The following is a 23,648-nucleotide window of genomic DNA, read 5'->3' as shown; positions in this document are numbered from 1 at the left end:
GCTTGGGGCAGTGGGAGGTGGCACCACTAACAGCGTGAATAACAATGGAGGCAATGGAGAAAAGCACAGGAGGAGTCTCCTTTCTCACCCCAAATCCCTCAACATACATGCAGGCCCTCACCTCTAAGAGCAAGGCATCTACTATCCATACCTGAAGAGTCAGAAATGGTGAGCTAAGAATTGGAGCATGTTTCTTTCTCTTACTGTGTTACTAAACTTCCTGATTTCTAAGTTTGTGGTTTTCTACTCTAATTGGTTATTTCTTATGGAAGCAGAACCCCCCTGAGAAAATTCATCCTTTCATACCTCTTGAAGGTTTCCCATCAGACCACATCTGCCCTTAGCTTGGAAAAGGTAGAATTGGGTCCCCCAAAGTCATCACTATAGCTCAGTACTTTAAGGAATATCCCACTTGTGGTTGCTCTTTATGTCTTTTTTTCTCTTCTACAAATTATTCATTTATTTCTAAAGCCAAAGATAAGATCTTACTTCTGAGATTTCATCTGAGTGCTCTTCCTTTCTTCAAGATGATCCCAGGGGACTCCTTTCCAAAACTGGTAAACAACTCAGCATCATGGTCTATGGTTCTGAAGTCATATTTTCCCCATTCCCCCAAACCCCTATTGTGTGTTTTCTTGCTGTTTCTTAGCTGTTTTTCTCCTGCTACCACTCCTCCCTGTTTAGGTTCTCTGGGATATGCATAATAAAATGAAGAGGAACGCTAGATACAAGGCAGCATATTGATATCATTCTTTAGCCTGGTAGCAGCTAAATTTCTGTAAATGTGTGTATATGTGTGCATTTATGAAGGGTAGTATTCGGTTCTTAGATTTTGATATTTTCCCAAATAAGTGGATGCCAGGAGAGGAGTCATTAAATGGCAAATATATCTTGTTTTTCAATAAAATACATTAAAGCTTTACCACTATCTTAATGAGACTGTCAGTTTGGGTGGAATGATATTTTTATTATTATTATTTTTAGAGAGGGAGAGAGAGCATGCGAGTGGGGGAGAGGGGCAGAGAGAGAGAGAGAGAGAGAGAATCCCAAACAGGCTTCACACTCAGCATGGAGCCCGAGGTGGGGCTTGATCCCATGACCCTGGGATCGGGACCTGAACGGAAATCAAGAGTCAGATGCTCAACTGACCGAGCCACCCAGGTGCCCCTGAAATGCTATTTTTATGGAAATTCAAACAATTTTCATTCCTGGTAAGAAATAAGAAGGAAAACATACTGAATAGAGTCTCTTCCTTCCTTCCTTCCTTCCTTCCTTCCTTCCTTCCTTCCTTCCTTCCTTCCTTCCTTCCTTCCTTTTCCTTTCCTTCTCCTTTTTGCAAGATTTAAATAGACTTTATTGTTACAAGGACGGCTCTACTGAGCAGGACCTTATAAACCAATATATGTGGTCCCAGGATGTCACCATGGAGAAATCGAGAAGTCATGAAGGGGTCACTGAAGACCCCTGAAGGGGGTCATAGAAGAGGTCACTGTAATTGAAGGACATGATCCAAGGAAGGCCAACCAGGAATGCAACATACATGATCAGAACAGGTGATCAGGACAGCTTCCTTCACTCTTGCTTCTTATAGCTCTCCAGATGTGACAGGACGCAGACCCATGGCAGAAGGAAACACAAGAAGCAGGAGGTGAGCCCAATGGTGATATCCATGTTCCCGAGCTGCTTCCGTGGCAGCTTGGAATGGATCTGGGCACAGAGCACCAGAAGCTGCCAGGATAGGCCTGTCAGGCCCCTCAGCAGCAGCGGTGTCAGCATGGACATGACCGCACAGAATGACTGCAGACAGTGGCCGGCAGGAGCCCAAGGTCAGGAACCATTTCTTTATTTAAAAGTTCCTGCTCTGTGCCAGCCACTGGGATACATTCAAATATGAATAAGCCATGGCCCTCGCTTGTAAGCATCTTAGAAATAATTTTTAAAATGCTAAAAGAGTCAAGAGAAGGAAACAATCACTCATAATGTGATCATCAGGGAATGCAACAAGGAAGAAGTAAGACTTGAATTGGACTTTATATTGAAATGGACACATTTAATGTAAAAACACAGTAATAGGAAGATGTAAGGTTTGGCTGAAGTAGAAACCATATATGTGTGAAAAGTGGGTGATAAATTAAAAAGTCAGAAGTAGCATAAGCTGGAAAGTCAGAGCCTCAAGGCCTCTCTTACTCATGCAGTTTTTCCTTGATTGGACAGGCTCTAAAGCTCCCAGGGTCATCGCCATAAAATTTTGTCCAGCTCAGACAGGTGAAAGAACCTGTGGTCTTTGGCACGAGCTGAGTGAGTGGAATATATAAGGGTAAGAAGAGGGCAAGTAAGAAGAGTATCTGCATGGAAGAGGGCACCTGATCTGGGGCTAGTTAATAAACATATTGGAGCCTAGAGTCCTGAAAACTAGAAATGGGGCATGAGATTAGAGGCAAAAGAAACACAAACTTTCACAGTACCACTCATAAATGCAAGCAGCAAAGAAGATAGTGTAAGGGGAAATGGAAAAACCATGGTCCACGGTTCTGGCTTTGCTGGAATTTCCTGCATGACTCTGGGAAGGCCATTGCTCCTGTCTTGGCTTTAGTTTCCCCATATGTGAAAGGAAAAAGGTTTTTTTTTAATGTATATGAAAATGTTTTTAATAGTTGTCTGGTATTTTTGAAGACAGGTGAGGGATAGAAAAAAAGGAGTAGCGATTGTTTCACTTTGATTAAATAAGTGTGGGGGAAAACTGACTCAAAGCCTGAGAAAGCACTGCAACCAGGTGGGGTCTCTGACCTTGGTAGTATGAATCTGTGAGCCTTCTTCCTAGATTGTTTCAATTACTGTGGCTCAACTGCTAAGACCTCCTAGTCTCTGTGACTCTCTCTTCTAAATTTTAAATTCGGGAGAGCCAGAGTCTGATTAGTTAAGCTTGAAAGTGAATGCCACTGTGGTAGAGTTTAGCATGGCTCCTAGAAGCCAACTACCTCAACTGAGGGAGTCACTGGAAAATCCATGCAGTCCCAAAGATACCCTCTCTAATAGAAAGCAGGAAACAGAGTTTATGGCAGAAGCTCCAAGAAGAGAGCTGCACCTCTTTCATACCTGATGATGGGAATTCCTTTAAAGTTTTTGGTTTGCCAGCAGAGATTCTTAACATGCAATCTATAGAGTTCACGATCAGCAGTTAGGATGCATTTTAAATCAAAGTTCTCTCTGCGAACTTGATTAATAGTGCCAGCCAGGGGTGAGATAAAATGGGGAAGTGCAAAAGTTGCCTGTTCAGCATAACAGATTATCTCAAATATGCTGAGAAGAATAGTAGGAAAGGGGAGTTAATGAATCATCGCCATCTAAAAATCATGTTGGTTCTAAAATATAGATTTTGTTTATCTTTGAGATTGCTGTTTCCTGGAGGTCTTTAAAAATAACTTAAAAGCCTATAGAAAATATCCTGTTCTTAATTAAGCAGGGAAATGCACTCCTCAGATGGTAGTTAGCAGTGCAGGTTCTATGATCTTAGAACTGTTCAAGCTTGGCTCTTTAATGTGCTAAATGTTGAACCTTTGTCAGGTATCTTTTTTTTTAATTTTATTTTTTATTTTTTAAAATTTACATCCAAATTAGCATATATAGCATATAGTGAAACAATATATAGTTAGCATATATAGCATATAGTGAAACAATGATTTCAATGATTCCTTAATGCCCCTTACCCATTTAGCCCATCCCCCCTCCCACAATCCCTCCAGTAACCCTCTGTTTGTTCTCCATATTTAAGAGTCTATTATGTTTTGTCCCCCTCCCTGTTTTTATATTATTTTTGTTTCCCTTCCCTTATGTTCATCTATTTTGTCTCTTAAAGTCCTCATATGAGTGAAGTCATATGATATTTGTCTTTCTCTGACTAATTTCAGTTAGCATAATACCCTCCAGTCCCATCCACGTAGTTGCAAATGGCAAGATTTCATTCTTTTTGATTGCCAAGTAATACTCTATATATATACACCACATATTCTATATCCATTCATCCATCAATGGACATTTGGGCTCTTTCCATACTTTGGCTATTGTTGATAGTGCCGCTATAAACATGCGGGTGCATGTGTCCTTTGGAAACAGCACACCTGTATCCCTTGGATAAATGCCTAGTAGTGCAATTGCTCAGTCGTAGGGTAGTTCTATTTTTAGTTTTTTGAGGAACCTCCATACTGTTTTCCAGAGTGGCTGCACCTGGTTGCATTCCCAAAAGGAAAAAGTTTATTCAGTAATCATTAAAATACCTTCCAGTTTTGACATTGTATGTTGGGTACTTGGAGACCAGAGTTGTGATGAAGGCTGAGCTTGTCTACAATGGGAGTAAAGGAGTGAGCCAGAGCAGCCCAGAAAGCCCCGGTGCCTGCCTAAAATCCATTTTGTAGAGGACAAAGCCTTCCATTCTTTTGTCATATAAAGCTAATGTCAGAAAAATCTTTCCTGAAACTCTGAAGGGTGGGATAAGTCCATAACATGGGGGCCTGTGTAACTCAATGGGCAGGGAGCAGCACAGAGAGGCCCAGAATGAAAGTGTTTGTGCACTTAAGTCAAACATCAAGTTAACAGTCTAGCTTTGGTCCTTTCTGTGATCCAATCAATCCCTCTATTCATTATAGCAAGTCAGTGGAGAGTTATCTGACTTCAACATGATTCCCAGAGGCAGGTGGACCTGGTATACCATCTAGTATCACAGGGTCAGCCCTACATATAGAAGGAATAGGTAGCCACATGTACAACACCTATATTTGGAATTTCACCTTCATCAGGATTTGCCAAAATGCAAATATTTTGGGGCTTCCTGGCTGACTCGGTCATGTAGAGCATGTGACTCTTGATCTCATGGTCATGAGTTTGAGCCCCACATTGGGTATAGAGCTTACTTTTTTTTAAATATGAAATTTATTGTCAAATTGGTTTCCATACAACATCCAGTGCTCATCCCAACAGGTGCCCTCCTCAATGCCCATCACCCACCCTCCCCTCCCTCCCACCCCCCATTAGCCCTCAGTTTATTCTCAGTTTTTAAGAGTCTCTTATGGTTTGGCTCTATCCTTCTCTAACTTCTTTTTCCTTCCCCTCCTCCATGGTCTTCTGTTAAGTTTCTCAGGTTCCACATAAGAGTGAAAACATGTGGTATCAGTCTTTCTCTGTGTGACTTATTTCACTTAGCATAACACTCTCCAGTTCCTTCCATATTGCTACAAAAGGCCATATTTCATTCTTTCTCATTGCCAAGTAGTATTCCGTTGTGTATATAAACCACAATTTCTTTATCCATTCATCAGTTGTTGGACATTTAGGCTCTTTCCATAATTTGGCTATTGTTGAAAGTGCTGCTATAAACATTGGGGTACAAGTGACCTATGCTTCAAAAAATTAAAAATAGATCTACCCTATGACCCAGCAACAGAACTTACTTTTTAAAAAGTTACAAAATACAAATATTTTATCTGAGAGTTGTGGACAAACTTATTAACTTATGATTGCTTAGTCATCAAAATCTTAGCTCTATTCCAGTTATCTGACTTGGCTGGATGAAATGGTGCAGAAAGGGTGGGTACAATTTGATAGAGGAGATGGGGCTGAAGAAATGTCTGAAAGGTTCTGGAACATGGGACATTGGCTGTGTTCGATAGTATGCCAGAGTGCAAAATGGCATGAGGGAGGGGAGGGTTCCCTGTCCTCCTGAAAAAAAGGATGTACTTATTTATTTTTTGTGTAACATTATAGTTAATTTTATGGACTGTCTTCCCAGCTGAGCTGTGAGTGACTTGAGGTTCTAGTATGCTCATGGCTATTTCCACCAAGTGTCTAATCTGTTATCTCAAATTTCTGCTACTGAATTAGGAGGTAAGTTTCTAAGATCCAGATCTGAATGCCTTTCATGGACAAAGAAGCTTGTATTTTATCTTCTAAGCAGGCTTAGAAATGGCTACTTCGCTTACTAGGGGGTGCTTTTTACCTTCTCCTCTCTGTCAGATTTTAACTTCCTGACGACTTCTCATTCATCTATGATCTGAATTAAGATATTAAGATAGGACTAGAAAGGAAAGGATGACCAGAAGAAAAGTTAGCAACTTCTTACCTGGTCTCTCTACTTGTAGTCTATCATTTTATTTAAATATTTACTTATTTTTAAAATTCCAGTATAATTAATGTATAGTGTTATATTAGTTTCAAGTGTACAATATAGTGATTCAATAATTCCAGACATAACTCAGTGCTCATCACGATAAGTATACTCTCAATCTCCTTCACCTGTTTCATCCACCCACCCCTTTCCTCTGGCAACCACTAGTTTGTTCTCTATATTTAGGAGTCTGGTTTTTTTTAAGTTACTTATAATTTAGTTAGTTAATATACATGGCAATATTGGTTTAAGAAGTAGAATTCAGTGATTCATCACTTACATACAACACTCAGTGCTCATAACTAGTGTCTTTCTTAATACCCATCACCCATCTAGCCCATCTCCTACCCACCTCTCTCCATCAACCCTCAGTTTGTTTTCTATCATTAAGAGTCTCTTGTGGTTTGTGTCCCTTTCTTCTCTTCCCCCTTCTTAAATTCCATGTATGAGTGAAATTATATATTTGTCTTTCTCTGATTGACTTATTTCACTTAGCATAATACATTCTAGCTCCATCCACATCATTGCAAATGGCAACATTCCATTTTTTTGATGGCTGAGTAATATTCCATTGTATGTATATACCATATCTTCATCCATTCATCAGATGATGGATATTTGGGCTCTCTCCATGGTTTGGCTATTGTTGATAATGCTGCAATAAACATTAGGGTGCATTACCCCTTCCAATCTGTATTTTTGTATACTTTGGGTAAATACCTAATAGTGCAATTGCTGGATCGTAGAGTACTTCTATTTTTAGTTTTTTGAGGAACCTCCATACTGTTCTCTAGAGCGGCTGCACCAGTTTGCATTCCCACCAACAGTGCAAAAGGATTCCCCTTTCTCTACATCCTCACCAACAACACCTGTTGTTTCTTGTGTTCATAATTTAAGCCATTCTGACAGATGTGAGGTGGTATCCCATTGTGGTTTTGATTTGTATTTCCCTAATGATGAGTGATGTTGAGCATTTTTTCATGTCTCTGTTAGCCATCTGGATGTCTTTGGAAAAGTATCTATTCATGTCTTCTGCCCATTTCTTTTTTTTTTCTTTTATTTCAACTTTTTTTTTTTGCTGTTTCCCAACCCCCGCCCCCCATGTTACATCCAAGTTAGCCAGCACACAGTGCAACAATGATTTCAGGAGTAGACCCCCCAATGTCCCCACCCATTCAGCCCATCCCCCCTCCCACAACCCCTCCAGTAACCCTCTGTTTGTTCTCCATATTTAAGAGTCTCTTATGTTTCAGGCACCTGGGTTGTTCAGTCAGTTGAATGTCCGACTTCAGCTCAGGTCATGATCTCACAGTCTGTGAGTTCGAACCCCGCATTGGGCTCTGTGCTGACAGCTCAGAGCCTGGAGCCTGCTTCAGAATCTGTGACTCCCTCTCTCTCTCTTTCCCTCCCCTGCTCACAGTCTGTCTCTGTCTCTCTCTCAAAAATAAACATTAAAAAAAGAGTCTCTTATGTTTTGTTCCCCTCCCTGTTTTTATATTGTTTTTGCTTCCCTTCCCTTTCTCTGACTAATTTTGTCTTTCTCTGACTGACTAATTTTGCTTAGCATAATACCCTCTAGTTCCATCCACATAGTTACAAATGGAAAGATTTCATTCTTTTTGATTGCCGAGTAATACTCCATTGTGTATGTGTGTGTATCACATCTTCTTTATCCACTCATCCATTGGTGGACATTTAGGCTCTTTCCATACTTTGGCTATTATTGATACTGCTGCTATAATCATGGGGGTGCATGTGTCTTCGAAACAGCACACCTTTATCCCATGGATAAATGCCTAGTAGTGCAATTGTTCAGTCGTAGGGTAGTTCTATTTTTAGTTTTATGAGGAACCTGCATACTGTTTTCCAAAGTGGCTGCACCAGCTTGCATTGCCACCAACAATGCAAAAGAGATCCTCTTTCTTCGCATCCTCGCCAACATCTGTTGTTGCCTGAGTTGTTAATGTTAGCCATTCTGACAGGTGTGAGGTGGTATCTCATCGTGGTTTTGATTTGTATTTCCCTGATGATGAGTGATGTTGATCATTTTTTCATGTGTCGGTTGGCCATCTGGATGTCTTCTTTGGAGAAGTGTCTATTCATGTCTTTTGCCCATTTCTTCACTGGATTATTTGTTTTTTGGGTGTTGAGTGTGATAAGTTCTTTATAGATTTTGGATACTAACCCTTTATCTGATATGTCATGTGCAAATATCTTCTCCCATTCTGTCGGTTGCCTTTTAGTTTTGCTAATTGTTTCCTTCACTGTGCAGAAGCTTTTTATCTTGATGAGGTCCCAGTCATTCATTTTTGCTTTTGTTTCCCTTGCCTCCGGAAACGTGTTGAGTAAGAAGTTGCTGTGGCCAAGATCAAAGAGGTTTTTGCCTGCTTTCTCCTCGAGGATTTTGATGGCTTCCTGTCTTACATTTAGGTATTTCATCCATTTTGAGTTTATTTTTGTGTATGGTGTAAGAAAGTGTTCCAGGTTCATTATTCTGTATGTCGCTGTCCAGTTTTCCCAGCACTGCTTGCTGAAGAGAGTGTCTTTATTCCATTGGATATTCTTTCCTGCTTTGTCAAAGATTAGTTAGCCATACATTTGTGGGTCCATTTCTGGGTTCTCTATTCTGTTCCATTGATCTGAGTGTCTGTTCTTGTGCCAGTACCATACTGTCTTGATGATTACAGCTTTGTAATACATCTTGAAGTCTGGAATTGTGATGCCTCCCGCTTTCTTTTCTTTTTCAAGATTGCTTTGGCTATTCGGGGTCTTTTCTGGTACCATAAAAATTTTAGGATTGTTCTAGTCCTGTCAAGAATGCTGGTGTTATTTTGATAGGGATTGCATTGAATGTGTAGATTGCTTTGGGTAGTATTGACATTTTAACAATATTTATTCTTCCTATCCAGGAACATGGAGTATTTTTCCTTTTTTTTTTTTTTTTTGGTTTCTTCTTCAATTTCTTTTATAAGCTTTTTATACTTTTCAGTGTATAGATTTTTCACTTTTTTGGTTAGATTTATTCCTAGGTATTTTATGGTTTTCAGTGCAATTGTAAATGTGATTGATTCCTTGATTTCTCTTTCTGTTGCTTCATTATTGGTGTATAGGAATGCAACCGATTTCTGTGCGTTGATTTTATATCCTGCAACTTTGCTGAATTCATGAATTAGTTCTAGCAGTTTTTTGGTGGGATCTTTTGGGTTTTCCATATAGAGTATCATGTCATCTGTGAAGAGTGAAAGTTTGACCTCCTCCTGGCCAATTTGGATGCCTTTTATTTCTTTGTGTTGTCTGATTGCTGAGGCTAAGGCTTCCAACACTATGTTGAATAACAGTTCTTCTGCCTATTTCTTAACTGGGCTGTTTGTTTTTGGGTGTTGAGTTTGTTAAGTTCTTTTTAGATTTTTGGATGCTAACCCTTTATAAGATATGTCATTTGCAAATATCTTCTATTCCGTAGGCTGCCTTCTAGTTTTGTTGATTGTTTCCTTTGCTGTGCAGAAAATTTTTAACTTAATGAAGTCCCAATAGTTCATGTTTGCTTTCATTTCCCTTGCCTTCTGTAATGTGTCTAGTAAGAAGTTGCTCCAGCCGAGGTCAAAGAGGTTTCTGCCTGTGTTCTCCTCTAGAATTTTGATGGTTTCCTGTCTCACATTTATGTCTTTGAATTGGAAAATTAAACACAGCAAGTATGTCAATTTTCTCCAACCAATCTATGAGTTTAATAACAATCCTGTCAATATTATAGCACATTTTGTAGACATAGACAAGATCATTCTAAAATTTATATGGGAAGACAAGCAAACCATATGTCTCACAGAGGACTAGAGTTGCTAAAATAATCTTGAGAAAGAAGAGATTACAAGTTAGTTCTACCTGATACAGGCCTACTATCTATTTAGAGTAATCAGAACAGCATGGTATTGACAGAGGGAGAGCCACATAGATTAGTGGAAGAGAATAGAGAACCCAGAAATACACACAAATATGTCCAACCGGTTTTTGTTGAAGTTGTAAAAGCTATTCACTGGAGTGAGGATAACCTTTTACACACATGGTGGTGGAACAATTGGACATAAATAGGCAAAAATGAACCTTTGCCTGAGTCTCATATCTTTTATAAAAATTAACTCAAATGGATCACAGAATTAATTGTAAAATGTAAAACTATATGACTTTTAGAAAAACATGGGGGAAAATCTTTGGGTTTTAGGGTGACGCAAAGGATCCATATATTTGACACCAAAAGTATGACCCATAAAAGGAAATACCAATGCCACATCAAAATTTAAAATTTTGCTCAGCAAAAGACTCTATAGAGAAGACAAGCTACAGATCAGGAGAAAATATATGCAAACCACATATCTCACAAAGAACTGGTATCTAGTAAATAAACACACCAAACATTAAATAGATAATGGGAAAAAATATGAAAAGACATTTCACTATGGTGGCTATATAGATGGCAAATAAGTCCATGTAAAGATGTTCAACATTATTAGCCAATTCTGAAAAACATATTAAACTACAACAAAATATCACTATACACCTTCCAGCTTGCTTAAAATGAAAAATAGTGACAGCAGCAGTTGCTTGTGAAGGGCCAGGGAAATTTGATCACTTATATATTGCAATTGGAATGTAAAATAGTAATCCACTCTGGAAAACCCTTTGGCAGCTTATAGACTACACATGCAAATATCACCTAGCAAATCCATTCTTGGGCATTTATTCCAGAGAAATGAAAACTCATGGTTACATAAAATCCTGTAAATGAATATTCATAACATCTTTATTCACAATAGCCCCAAAGTATAAACAATTCAGATGTATTTCAGTAGGTGAATGGCTAAACAAACTGTGATACATCCATAACATAGAATGCTATTATGCAATAAAAAAGAATGAAATATTGGTACATATGACAACTTGGATGAATTTCCACTGAATTATATTGAAAGGCCCAATCCCCAAAAGTTACATACTATATGATTCCATTTATATAACATTCTTGAAATGGCAAAATTTTAGATTAGTGGTTGTCAGAGCTCAGGATGTGTGTGGAGGGGGTGAGACAGGGAAGTGGCTAAGGATAGAAAAGGACAACAGAAGCAATTCTTCAAGGGATGGAAATGTTTTGTATTTTGACTATGTCAGCATCATTTTCTGGTTGCAATATTTTACCAAGTCTTGCAAGATATTACCATTGGATGAAACGGGGTAAATGGCACATGTTCTCTCTGTATGTCTCACAATTGCGTATCAATCAATCTATCATAATCTCAAAATAAAAAATTGACATGAAAAACTCATTTAACTCTTACTTATACTGAATTCTGGTTTTGCCTACTAGGTTTAGACCTCAGCCGGCATTCAGGGACTCGGAGTATCCTTACTCTTGCAAGTAAGGATATGTTTAATGAATGATACTTAAGAGCAGTGAAAAGATGGAGCAGGAAGTAAGTTGCCAAGGAAAGGTGCACAAGGCTTGAACAATGTGTACCTGTTTTTAAGGCTTGCAAATGGTTTTCGTTTTTCTTATTTTGAAAGTGGAAAAAGATTTCTGTGTGAGAGAGTATAAATTTGTCATGTTTCCAGGGAATTTATGCTTAAAGCCACTTGATTAATTAGAAAATACCCTTTTGGAGTACAACAAAATTTAAGTGGAACTGCATCGGAAGTGTTTTGCCTACTAGGTTTAGACCTGAGCTAGCATTCAGGGACTTGGAGTATCCTGTGATTAGGAGGCCAGTGCTAGAAATATGGTTATCTAAAGACAGGATTTTAAATGGATGGTAAACTCTGAAATCTGGAGTCCTAGGAGGTAGGAGAGAGGAGTCCCGGGCCACTATAGTGACATAGTCACCATGCTGTACATTAGATCCTCAGAACATATTCATCTAATAGCTGAAAGTTTGTAACCTAAGACCAACGTCTCCCCATTTTCCCCACCCCAGCCCCTGGCAACAGCCATTCTACTCTCTGTTTTAAAGTTTGACTTTTTTTTTTGATTCTACATATAAGTGATATCATACAATATTCTCTGGCTGACTTATTCTACACAGCATAATGCCCTACAGGTTCATCCATGCTATTGCAAATGTTAGGATTTCCTTCTTTTTTATGGCTGAATAATGTGTGTGTGTATGTGTGCGTGTGTTCACAGATATGTACAATGACATCTTTTTCTATCCATTCATCTATTGATGGATACTTAGGTTGTTTCTATATCTTGGATATTGTGTAATAATGCTGCAGTGAACACGGGAGTGCAGATATCTCTTTGAGAAACAGATTTGACTTTCTTTGTATATATACCCAGAAGTGTGATTGAAGGGTTTTATGGTAATTCTATTTTTAATTTTTAAAGTACCCTCCATACTGCTTTCCATACGATTGTACCAATTTACATTCCCACCAACAGCGTACAAAAGTCCCCTTTTTTTCTGGGTGTTGAGTTGTATCAGGTTTTTATATATTTTGGATATTACCCTTTATCAGATATGTTATATGCAAATATCTTCTCCCATTCAGTAGGTTGCACTTTAGTTTTGTTGATTGATTCCTTCACTGTGCAGAAACTTTTTATTTTGATGTAGTCCCAACAGTTTAATTTTGCTTTTATTTCCCTTACCTCAGGAGACATATCTAGAAAAATGTTTCTATGGCCAATGTCAAAGAGGTTACTGACTCTGCTGTCATCTAGGATTTTTATGGTTTCAGGTCTCACATTTAGGTCTTACTTAATCCATTTTGAGTTTATTTTTGTGTATGGTGTAGGAAAATGGTCCAGTTTCATTCTTTTGCATGTAGCTGTCCAGTTTTCCCAGCACCATTTGTTGAAAACAGGAGCTATTTTTGAAGCAACTGTATGTAACACTTGTTTTCTATTACACTAAGCTGGTGTACAGAGCATACAACACTTTATTTTAGTTTTATTTTTAATGTTTATTTTTCTTGAAGGGGGAGTCAGAGAGAGAGGAGAGAGAGAATCCAAGCAGGCTCTGTGCTGACAGCACAGAGTCCAATGCTGGGCTCCATCCCACAGACCAGGAGATCATGACTGACTGGGCCATCCAGGTGCCTCCAGAGCACACAACACTTTTAATCTCAAAAGGTCAAGGGGTTAAGCTAGGATAATTGTGTCACATGTTACAAATTTTATAGAAATATGGGAAAATCAGAAGTTAGTTCTGGTCTGTGCCTCCAAGGAAGCATTCTTAGACAAGGTAAGATAGAATTAGGTTTTAAAAAGATGGAATTGGCATCTTAATTCAGGTTTTACTGAATTTAAGGTTTTACTTTGAGTTATTTTTTCCCTTCCTGACTTTAAGAATCCACATTAGGGTCTCATGTGGCAACTTGGTGTGGTTGGCATGCATGAGATAGGATAGCTTTTTTTTTTTTTTTTTTTGAGATAGGATAGGTTTTTAGAGACAATGTAAAAATAGTTCTCATATCATGGACTCTAGCATTAAGACAAACCAGGTTCAAATGTCAGTTCTTTCCATTTCTAATTTGTGTGATTGATCCTGGGCAGATGACCTCACATCCCTGAGATTGATTTCTACATCGGTATGATGAAGACTACTTATGATGCCTTTTGTAAGCATCAAGTAGAATAATATATTTAAAACTATTTCATGGAATATGTGTTCAATATATGGTGGTAATTATTATCATTGCAGAGAAAGGAAGACAACACAATCAAACAACTTGGAGTAATTCTGATGCTGCTGGTTTGCAGGACCTACCACTCTTTGAGAACCACTGACCTAGTCTATTAGCCTATTAGACTGGTAGATATCAACCAAAAAACAAACAAAAAAACCCCCACAACTATGTAGAATATCCCAATTTGAAGAGAATTACTCTGAGAGGTGATGAAAAAGAAACTGTATGTGGCTCTGAGCAGCATACATAGCCATTCTTCTTTTACTACTGATTGCCTGTACTACTCAGAATCAGTTTCTGGTGGATTATTTTATTCAAAGTTATGCTTAATTGTTGAATTCCTTTCTATGAGGTGAGCTACAATCTCTTCTCATCTCATTCTTTCTGGAAGAGTAAACTTTGATGTGCTATTGAATCACCTGGTGCTACACTATGTTTCTTTTTTTTTTTTGGCTTAAAACATCAACAATTTTTATTATTTCTCATGATTCTGTGGGTTGGCTAGGCTCAACTGGGCAGTTCTGATTTATGTGCCATTGTCTGGAGTCACTCATGCAGCTTCTTTCAACTGGGAGCTTGACTATGACTGGAAACCCAAGATAGCTTTGGTCACTGGTTTGGTACCTTAGCTAGGGTAGCTGGAATGGCTGGAAGCTGCTGGACTTCTCTCTGCCAGGGTAATCAAACTATTTAAATGGTGGGTCAGGGCCCCAATACCTCCATGACCTCTCCCATTTCTTGCCAACATTTTCTTTGTTCTTTTTTTTGTTATAAAACACATAATGTAAAATTTACCATTTAAATCATTTTAAAGTGTACAAGTCAGTGACATATAGTACATTTGAATGTTGTGCAACCATGTCCACTATCTAGTTCCAGAACATTGTCATGACCTTAAAAGGAAACCTCTTCCATTAAGCAGCTTTCCATCCCTCCCACTCCCTCCAACCCCTGGCAACCACAAATCTCCTTTCTGACTTTATGGATTTGCATTGTCTGGATATTTCATATAAATAGAATCATGCAATATGTGGCCTTTTTGTGTGTGGCTTCTTTGACTTAGCATAGTGTTTAAAAAAATTTTTAATGTTTATTTATTTTTGAGGGGGCAGAGGAGCAGAGAGGAAGATGGAGACAAAGGATCTGAAGCAGGGTCTGCACTGATAGCAGAGAGCCCAATGTGGGGCTTGAACTCATGAACCATGAGATGATGAACTGAGCTGAAGTTGGATGCTTAACCAACTGAGCTACCCAGGTACCCCTAGCATAATGTTTTTGAGGTTCATCTACCTTGTAGCATATCTCAGTACTTTATTCTTTTTATTGTTCAATAATATTCCATTGTATGGCCATACCACATTTTGTTTACCCATTCATCAGGTGATGGACATTTGAGTTATTTCCATATTTTGGCTATTGCACATAATATTCTTAATTTCTTTTTCAAGTTGTTCATTGTTAATGTATAGAAATACAACTGATTTGGTATCCTGTACCACTTGCTGAATTCATTTATTAGCACTAATAACATTTTTATTGCTTTAAGATTATACATATATATACCATCATGTCATCTATAAATAGAAAGAGTTTTACTTCTACTTTTCCAATTTAGATGTCTTTTATATCCGTTTCTTGCCTAATTACTTGGGTTAGATCTTCCAAGACAATATTGAAAGCAATGGTAAAAGTGGACATTCTTGTCTTGCTCTTGGTCTTAGGGGGAAAGCTTTCAGAGTTCCACCATCAAGTGTAATATTAACTGTGGGTTTGTTTTTTTTTTTAACTAAATGCCCTTTATCATGTTTAGGAAGTCCCCTTCTATTTCTAGCTTGTTGACTGTTTTTATGATGATAAAATGTTGGATTTTATCAAATGCTTTTTCTATATCAATTAAGATGATCATGTTTCCTTCATTTTATCAATGTGATATATTACATTGTTTGATATGCATATGTTGAAATACTTTTGCATTACCAGGATAAATTCTGATTGGTCATGGTGTATAAATGTTTTATATATGGTGATGGATTTGATTTGTCACTATTCTGCTGAGAATTTCTGCATCTATGTACATAAAGAATATGGGTCTGTAGCTTTCCTTTTTTTGTGGTGTCTTCGTCTGAATTTGGTGTTATAGAATGAATTTGGTGTTAGAAGATGTTTCCTACTCCTTTATATTTTGGAAGAGTTTGAGAATGACTGGTGTTAATTCTTTCTCAAAATTTTGGTAGATTTCCCAGTAAAGCCCTCTGGTCCTGGATTTTTCTATGTTGGGAGGTCTTTTTGTCACTGATTCAATTTCCTTACTTGGTATAGGTTTGTTTAGATTTACCATTTCTTCTTGAGGCAAGTTTGGTAGTTTGTGTGTTTCTTGGAATTTGTCTCTTTCATCTAGGTTATCTAAATTTTTGGCCTTCAGGGGCACCTGGGTGGCTCACTCGGCTAAGTGTTGGACTCTTGGTTTCGGCCCGGGTCATAATCTCGTGGTTTCATGAGTTTGGGCCCCACGTTGGGCTCTGTCCTGATGGTGCAGAGCTTGCTTGGGATTCTCCCTCTCTCTCTGCCCCTCCCCCGCTCATGCTGTCTCTGTCTCTCTCTAAATAAATATATACACTTAAAAAATTAATAAATAAATATTTGATCTTCAATTGATCATAAGAATCACTTATTACTATGTGATCATAGTGGTCACTTATTATGTGATAATGGTAATCACTTATTACAACCTTACTAAAGTAAAAAAAGGTAAGGTCCCATACATAGGATCTTGAGCTAGTTAGAAGAACCTTACAGGTAGGGGTACTTGTACCCCAATATTTATAGCAGCACTTTCAACAATAGCCAAATTATGGAAAGAGCCTAAATGTCCATCAACTGATGAATGGATAAAGAAATTGTGGTTTATATACACAATGGAATACTACTTGGCAATGAGAAAGACTGCAATATGGCCTTTTTTAGCAATGTGGATGGAATTGGAGAGTGTTATGCTAAGTGAAATAAGTCATACAGAGAAAGACAGATACCATATGTTTTCACTCTTATGTGGATCCTGAGAAACTTAACAGAAGACCATGGGGAAGGGGAAGGAAAAAAATAGAGAAGGAGGGAGCCAAACCATAGGAGACTCTTAAAACAGAATAAACTGAGGGTTGATGAGGGTTGGAGGGAGGGGAAAGTGGGTGATGGGCATTGAGGAGGGCACCTGTTGGGATGAGCACTGGGTGTTGTATGGAAACCAATTTGACAATACATTTCATATTAAAAAAAAAAAAAAAAAGAAGATCCTTACAGGGCATGGGGCCTAACTTTTCTATCTAATGATTCTCCTCATAGCATACCCATGAAATACATCATTGGCTTTCCTACCTTCAAGGACTGGCATCTCACCAGTTCTGGGTGTAGTTTGTTCCATCTTTGGATAGCTCAGAGTATTCAGACATCCTTTTTATATAAAGTTACACAAAACAAATCTAATCATTTTCTCCCACTGTAGACAGTCCTTATGAATTGTAAAGAGTCCTTCCCCAAGTATTCTCATGTCCATAATATGTCCTAGTTCCTTTAATTGCTTTTCACTAATGATGACTTTTAGGGTCCCCACCAGTCTGTTAATTTGACTTTGAATGCTTCATGAAAATCCTCTTTAAGGGGCATGGCATTAAAGTCAAGGACAAACTCCCACTCAGGGGACTATTCAAATTAGAGGGATTTGACTATTTTTCTTTCACTCTTTCTTCTGTTACTGAACTTGTATGAATAAGATATTTCCCCCTTCAATTCAGACCTTAGTTGAGGTTGGTATTAAGAACTTGGCTCCTTTCCTGCAGTCTGGCTCAGTATTTCTTTGATAATTTCATGCTGCCATCTACTGGCTAAATCAGGTAGTTCCTGCCTTTTTGTTTTGTTTTTTGTTTTTTGAACTAATTGAGCAGAGGAGAGGAAGTATAGGTCAACAAAATACAAGGCTAGAAGTGGTATATTTGAGATCTATTAGGAAGAGGTCTTGATTTCTTCACTCCATATAATTCCTATTGTATGCCATGTATTTGGGAGCCCAAAGTAAAAGTAATGTGGACACAGCGCGGGTATAGCTGCAGAAAATGTGACTGGAACATTCCCATTCGGTCCAACTCTGACTAGCTAATTGAATTTGAGCAAGTCACCTATTTTTTGTGTGTTATTTTCCACAAGCTGTTATCCCAACAAGTTTATATGACAAAGCCAAGTAGCAGTAAAGGCAACGGAAGAACGTGAAGTGAAGGACTGAAGTCTCAGGGAGAGGGGGTGGGGTGGGGGAGGAATAAGTAAAGCCCAAAGGTGATAAATGACAGGAGAGAGCAGGGTTTCTTCAAAGCACATGGGGCTTTAGGCAAAAAATTCAGAGAGTCTCTTCCTATTTAAGTAATTTGATTAAATATATTATAGAAGGGCCGCCTGGGTGATTCAGTCAAAGCATAGACTCTTGATTTCGGCTTAGGTCATGATCTCATGGTTCATGATATTGAGCCCCACATTGGGCTCTGCACTGACAGCATGGAGCCTGCTTGGGATTCTCTCTCTCTTTCTCTCTGCCCCTTCCCCATCAAAATAAATAAACCTTTAAAAATAATATAAATTATAATATTCATGAGCCTATATGAGGTATAGTAGTTATTGTAGCAATGAAGATTTAGAATATTGGGTAGTGGGGTGTAGCAATGAAGATTTAGAATATTGGGTAGTGGAGTGCCTGGGTGGCTCAGTTGGTTAAGTGTCTGACTCTTGATTTCAGCTCAGTTCATGATCTTACAGATCGGATCGTGAGATGGAGCCCAGCGTCAGGCTCTGTGATGAGCGTGGAGCCTGCTTAAGATTCTCTCTCTCTCGAGGGAGGGGAGGGTGGGTGATGGGTATTGAGGAGGGCACATTTTGGGATGAGCACTGGGTGTTGTATGGAAACCAATTTGACAATAAATTTCATATTTAAAAAAAAAGATTCTCTCTCTCTCTCTGTCATTCCCCTCTGCCCCTTTCTCCTGTGTGTGTGTGCTCTCTCTCTCTCAAAAATAAATAAATAAATAAATAAATAAATAAATAAATAAATAAATAGAATAATGGGTAGAAAGAGGTAGTTACATATTTGTTTATTCAACAGTTCATGTGAAAATTCTTCCTAATGTTCTTGTACCATCTCTTCCTTTCCAGGTCCAGAAACCACTTGTTCAAGTTCTTTATTGTCAGATGCGCTATACCTGGCTAATTTTATACCTCCCTTTAAAAGAAAAAGTAGCAACACTGTGACAACATCCAATGCAATGACCTGTTTGTATCAAAATAGTATAGTTTCTTGCCTCTGCAGTTCTTTTATCTGTATCAACTGTTCTTAGTAGCCTAGAGCCTGAAAATGTCCTGTGTCTGATGTGAGTGACAGTCATCCAGAATCATCATGTTGTCACCATTTTGGCAGCCTAATCTCATCCAATCCCCTGAAAAAAATTACTATGAGAGCCAATGGGAGTAATCTGCTAGCCTGGCTGCTCTCCAGGAACCAGGGCCTGGCTGCAGAACTCCAGGATAACCAGTTTATATCTTGTCTTTTTACCTTTTAAGGTGTTTATGTGAAATAAAACATTTTAATTTCAGAAAGTCAAATTTATCAGTCTTTTGCAGTTGATGATCTGAGTCTTGTTTAAGAAAAAATTCTTTAACCCAAGGTCTAAAAAGTATAGAACATTACCACAATTGTAGAAAATTCTATCAGACAGAGCCGTATTAGGCAGGTCTATTTATCCTAATGATTGGTAGCCTAGGCTAAAGACACAATAAGCTGAAACAGGTAAGTTCTAGAGTGGAGTCAGATTCCTGGTGATACTATTAGTTCATGGCCTATAGAGAAAGAATTTAAGATTTGTCCAGGTGACCTGATAGCATTGCTGCTGATGGTAATTGGCTTGCTTTTTAAGTCCTACTGGTTAGGCTATGCTGAGAGCCCAGGTGTTAAGGGAATACTAATCATATAATCACCTTTTTTCTCTAATGACTGAGTGATATCAAAGTGGTTGTAGCTACTAAATTTTATAGGTATAATTGTTATTTTTCAAATATACCATGATCATTAAAGCGATTTAGAACTCCACACAAATTACACAATTCTCACTAGAGAGATCTAATACACAAGGCAGTCTTGTTAACAGAATTGTTTTACTAAAGCACCACCAAAGCTATGGGTCCAAGGACCTCTACTCTGGGATCCTCATGCTGTCACTAGCTTTTAAACCAAATGCAAAGAAATCAACATCCCTCAATCTCAATTTACTAACCTATAAAATAAGACTCCTTTACCCCTGTTCCTTTCACTAGAAACTTGTGAAAGCTTAAATTAGAATGAAATCTTAAAGACATTCAGAATTATAATCCCACTATCTGCCCCAAATCTGGAAAGCACAGCAGGTCTTGCTTGTAGGGGTTTGCTCCATAGTTAATTTTTGGGTATTCAGGAAGTCTCCTGTGGAAAATTATCTTCCAGACTGAAATTCTGTTACTAGATTCTCTTTGTGTTAAGCATTGTCTTCTCAGGGGTACCACATGTACAACACAATTTCCCTCATTTTGAATAACAAGTCAGATACTTTTTTGTGTGTGAACCAAGAGCACTTAGAGGATGGAGTGTATCCTAAAGGAAGACAATTTTACATACTTTATCATTTATCTGGAGACTGGAGGACATGCTTACCTGGTAGTATTTGCCTTAATAGTTACATTTTCCAGTTTAGCCAGTAGGAGGAAAATGTGTCCTTTGACTTTCTAGGAGTTGTTGTGTGATATTTAGTTTACATTGTCCCCTCTGGTTCTCCATTATTTCTTTGATAAGCAATATAGGAGAGTTTATGAGATTAAATGCTTCTCACTGAAATAGCCAGGTTTGTGGGGTCAGCTTGGGCTTTTATACGAGCTTTTGCCTATCAGATACTGCCAGTGGGTGAACTTCACTTCTGTGCCCTCATAATTGGTTCAACGTTGGGGGTCATCAGATTCATGGAGGAAGTAGGGAAATACTAAAGATTAAGGACTCACAGTTAAAAAATTACAAACAGGTCACAAATAGTATAGCGTCTTGATTAATTAGGGGTCAAAATTACTTTCTGTGAATTACCTTCTGTTCTTTCCTTTGTCTTGCTCACCAATTGACTTAAAAGTACTTCTAATCTCTACGATCAGGGGCCATACAAAGGCTGAGTTCTGGAGTAGAAAAGACACTGGCTCAAAATACTGCTGTGTGACCATACGCATATTACGTAACAGCTTCAAACAGGAATAAACCGGTAGTATCTCATTAGATAATGGAAGGGAAAGTCCCTCAGAGAGGGTTCTAACCTTAATGTAGTGCTCTTCCTAACTTCCTTGGTTCAAGAGTTTGGTGGGGTAGTTATACATTCTGGCTGAAAGAGGTATTGGGATTCTTTATCAGCATATCAAAGCTTTACTTCCCCCTTCTTCCCATTTCAAAACCAAGCTGAACTAAAACCCTTTCATTTGTTATGCTGTTTGTGGAGAATTTTAGCATCCGTTATCTAATTTGATTTACCTAACGTCCCTATGTATAGATAAGAACCCATTGAAAACCCATTGAAGTTGTGGTCAATAAATGAAGCCTACTTCTAGCCTAGTGTTGTCTTTCTAATATGTTGCTGTTTTCTCTAAATCTCCCCTTTTTTCTTGTTACTGGTTAAATTTTGAACCAGTTAAACCACAAAGATGTCTGGCTTTCAATCTTCTAGGCCACTCCTCTTCTACTCCTTCCCGCCCTCAGGTCCCCTCCCCCTCACTTCTTAAAGCACTGCAATTTGCTGCGGCCGCCATATTTCTTCCTTTCCCGGCGTGGAAGCTTGCTAACAGTGGATATCTTTGCCCGTGTGGTTCTTTCTGGAACATTTTCCAGCCCCGACCACTCCTTATGGCGTATTTCTTTTAAAAAATTCACGAAAATTCCATAAAATATTTTAACAATTCTAAACTTTCTCCGAGTGTTCTCTTGACATCTCCTCCCTATTTTTTCAGGTATTTGGAATATTTTTAGGTAATTTTCCATTTTAAGGAAATTTTTCACTGGAATGGTTTTTGGTTGATGCCTCTGCTTTGTCGTGGTTTAGTTTTTTTTCCCCCTTCTCTTTTCTACATTTTGCCCATCGGGGCTGTGGATACCAGGTTTTATTATCATTTTTTTCGCCCAACGGGGTTGTGGATACCTGCGTTTTAATTCTTTTCTTTTCTTTATTTTTTTTAATTTGCCCATCGGGGCAGCGGATACCTGCTTTTAATTTTTTTTTTTTTTTTTCACCCTTAGCCCATCGGGGCCTCGGATACCTGCTGTGTCTCCTTCCCTCCCCTTAACCCTCTGGCCCATCGGGGCAATGGATACCAGCTTTAAAAAAAGTTCCTTTTTGGCCCATCGGGGCCTCGGATACCTGCTTTTATTATTTTTTTTCCCTTGCCCATCGGGGCCTTGGATACCTGCTTTATTTATTTATTTTTTTTCCTTTGCCCATCGGGGCTGTGGATACCTGCTTAGATTTTTTTTTTTCTCATGGCCCATCGGGGCCTTTTATGGATGGAAATGTTGGCTTTTGTGGTTCGTTGTACTGTCTGGAATGTCTACAAATTTATGCTGCTAATCAATCGTTTGGTGTTGTGTGAGTGGACCTACGGCTTTAGCTGGGAGATGACTTAGCAGTTAGGCCAAGGAGTTAGGCTGGGGAGGAAAGATGGCGGCCACTTCAGCCGCTTGGCTGAGGGTTAGTTGTGCCAAGTAGAAATTAGGGAGCTAAGATGGCTAGCGGGACAGGCAGAGGCAGTTACATGCATTGCATTAGCTACATGTTTTGAATGAGCTGATTTGGGGCTTGTTAGGAGCTTTGCATGAACTGTGGTATCATGAGGTAGAAAAACAGGATGGTCTTCTGTCATGTTACAAGAGGATGGTCAAAAATGAGAGGATGAAGGTTAAGGCATAGGGTTCAAAATGGCGATTTTGGGTTTGCGGTATTGCTCAGCATGGCTCTCTGCTTTGTTAGAGTGTCCAAAATGGCGGACCCAGTTTTGCCGCAGTGTTCATGTGGCGGGAAGGCCACATCATGGTGGTGTCTTTGTTCTAGTGCACAGCATGGCGGTGCAAATATTCTGTTACATAGTAAAAGATGGCGGCTGGAGTACTTGCCGCAGTGTAAAACATGGCGGGCTTTTGTCTTTGCCGTGTGCATTTCCTAACAGGTTTTGCCGCAGGGACAATATGGCAGACCTTGTCATTTGGATGTCATGGCAATTTGTCACGTGGACGTCTTGGCGGGGATTTTTACCGGTACATTCTTGGCGGGCTTTGCACCAGATGGGCCTGCCGCATTGTTAAAGATGGCGGGCTTTGTCGTGTTTGCCGCGAAAAGTGAGAGAAAGGTGGGATGGACAATGTTGGATTGCCGCATGACCCACCCAATCGGAAAGGGTGGAAGGATTGGGCACAGCCAATTACTGGAGGAGGGAGTTAGATTGTGTGAGTTAGCATAGCACTTCATCGCGGTCTTTACTCATCCAGTCAGGAGGAAGCAGAGGAGCCATGTTTGTACGTCTTCTCCCAGTGGGTGGTACTCAAGGTCTTTCCAAGGACACTTCCTTTTTACACTTCCCTCCCCTCTCACTTGCTCCCTCCCCTCCAGCATTGCCTCCTGCAGTGTTGGATATTTGGCTCTGTTGGCTGAACCTTACCTCCCTTTTTCTGCATTGGTGCCATGGCCCAAGGCTAGTTTACTCGGGGGGGGGGGGGGGGGGGGGGGGGGGG

The 23,648-nt window shown here is 39.1% G+C and overlaps 1 long non-coding RNA gene across 1 annotated transcript in view; it reads left to right on the top strand.

Moving 5' to 3' along the window:
• Positions 1-7,289, top strand: part of LOC121024922 (uncharacterized) — a 29,697-nt gene extending 22,408 nt beyond the window's left edge. Inside the window, exons 3-4 of the long non-coding RNA XR_005787876.1 lie at positions 5,783-5,789; positions 7,277-7,289. This is a non-coding gene — a long non-coding RNA (uncharacterized LOC121024922). The remainder of the gene's footprint in view (positions 1-5,782; positions 5,790-7,276) is intronic.
• Positions 7,290-23,648: the final 16,359 nt, after the last annotated feature.

Source organism: Herpailurus yagouaroundi, unplaced genomic scaffold (genome assembly GCF_014898765.1).
Source record: "Herpailurus yagouaroundi ecotype Mexico unplaced genomic scaffold, PumYag 67375, whole genome shotgun sequence".
In the NCBI taxonomy this organism is placed as follows: Eukaryota; Metazoa; Chordata; class Mammalia; order Carnivora; family Felidae; genus Herpailurus; species Herpailurus yagouaroundi.
This window is presented reverse-complemented; position numbering and strand designations above follow the sequence as displayed.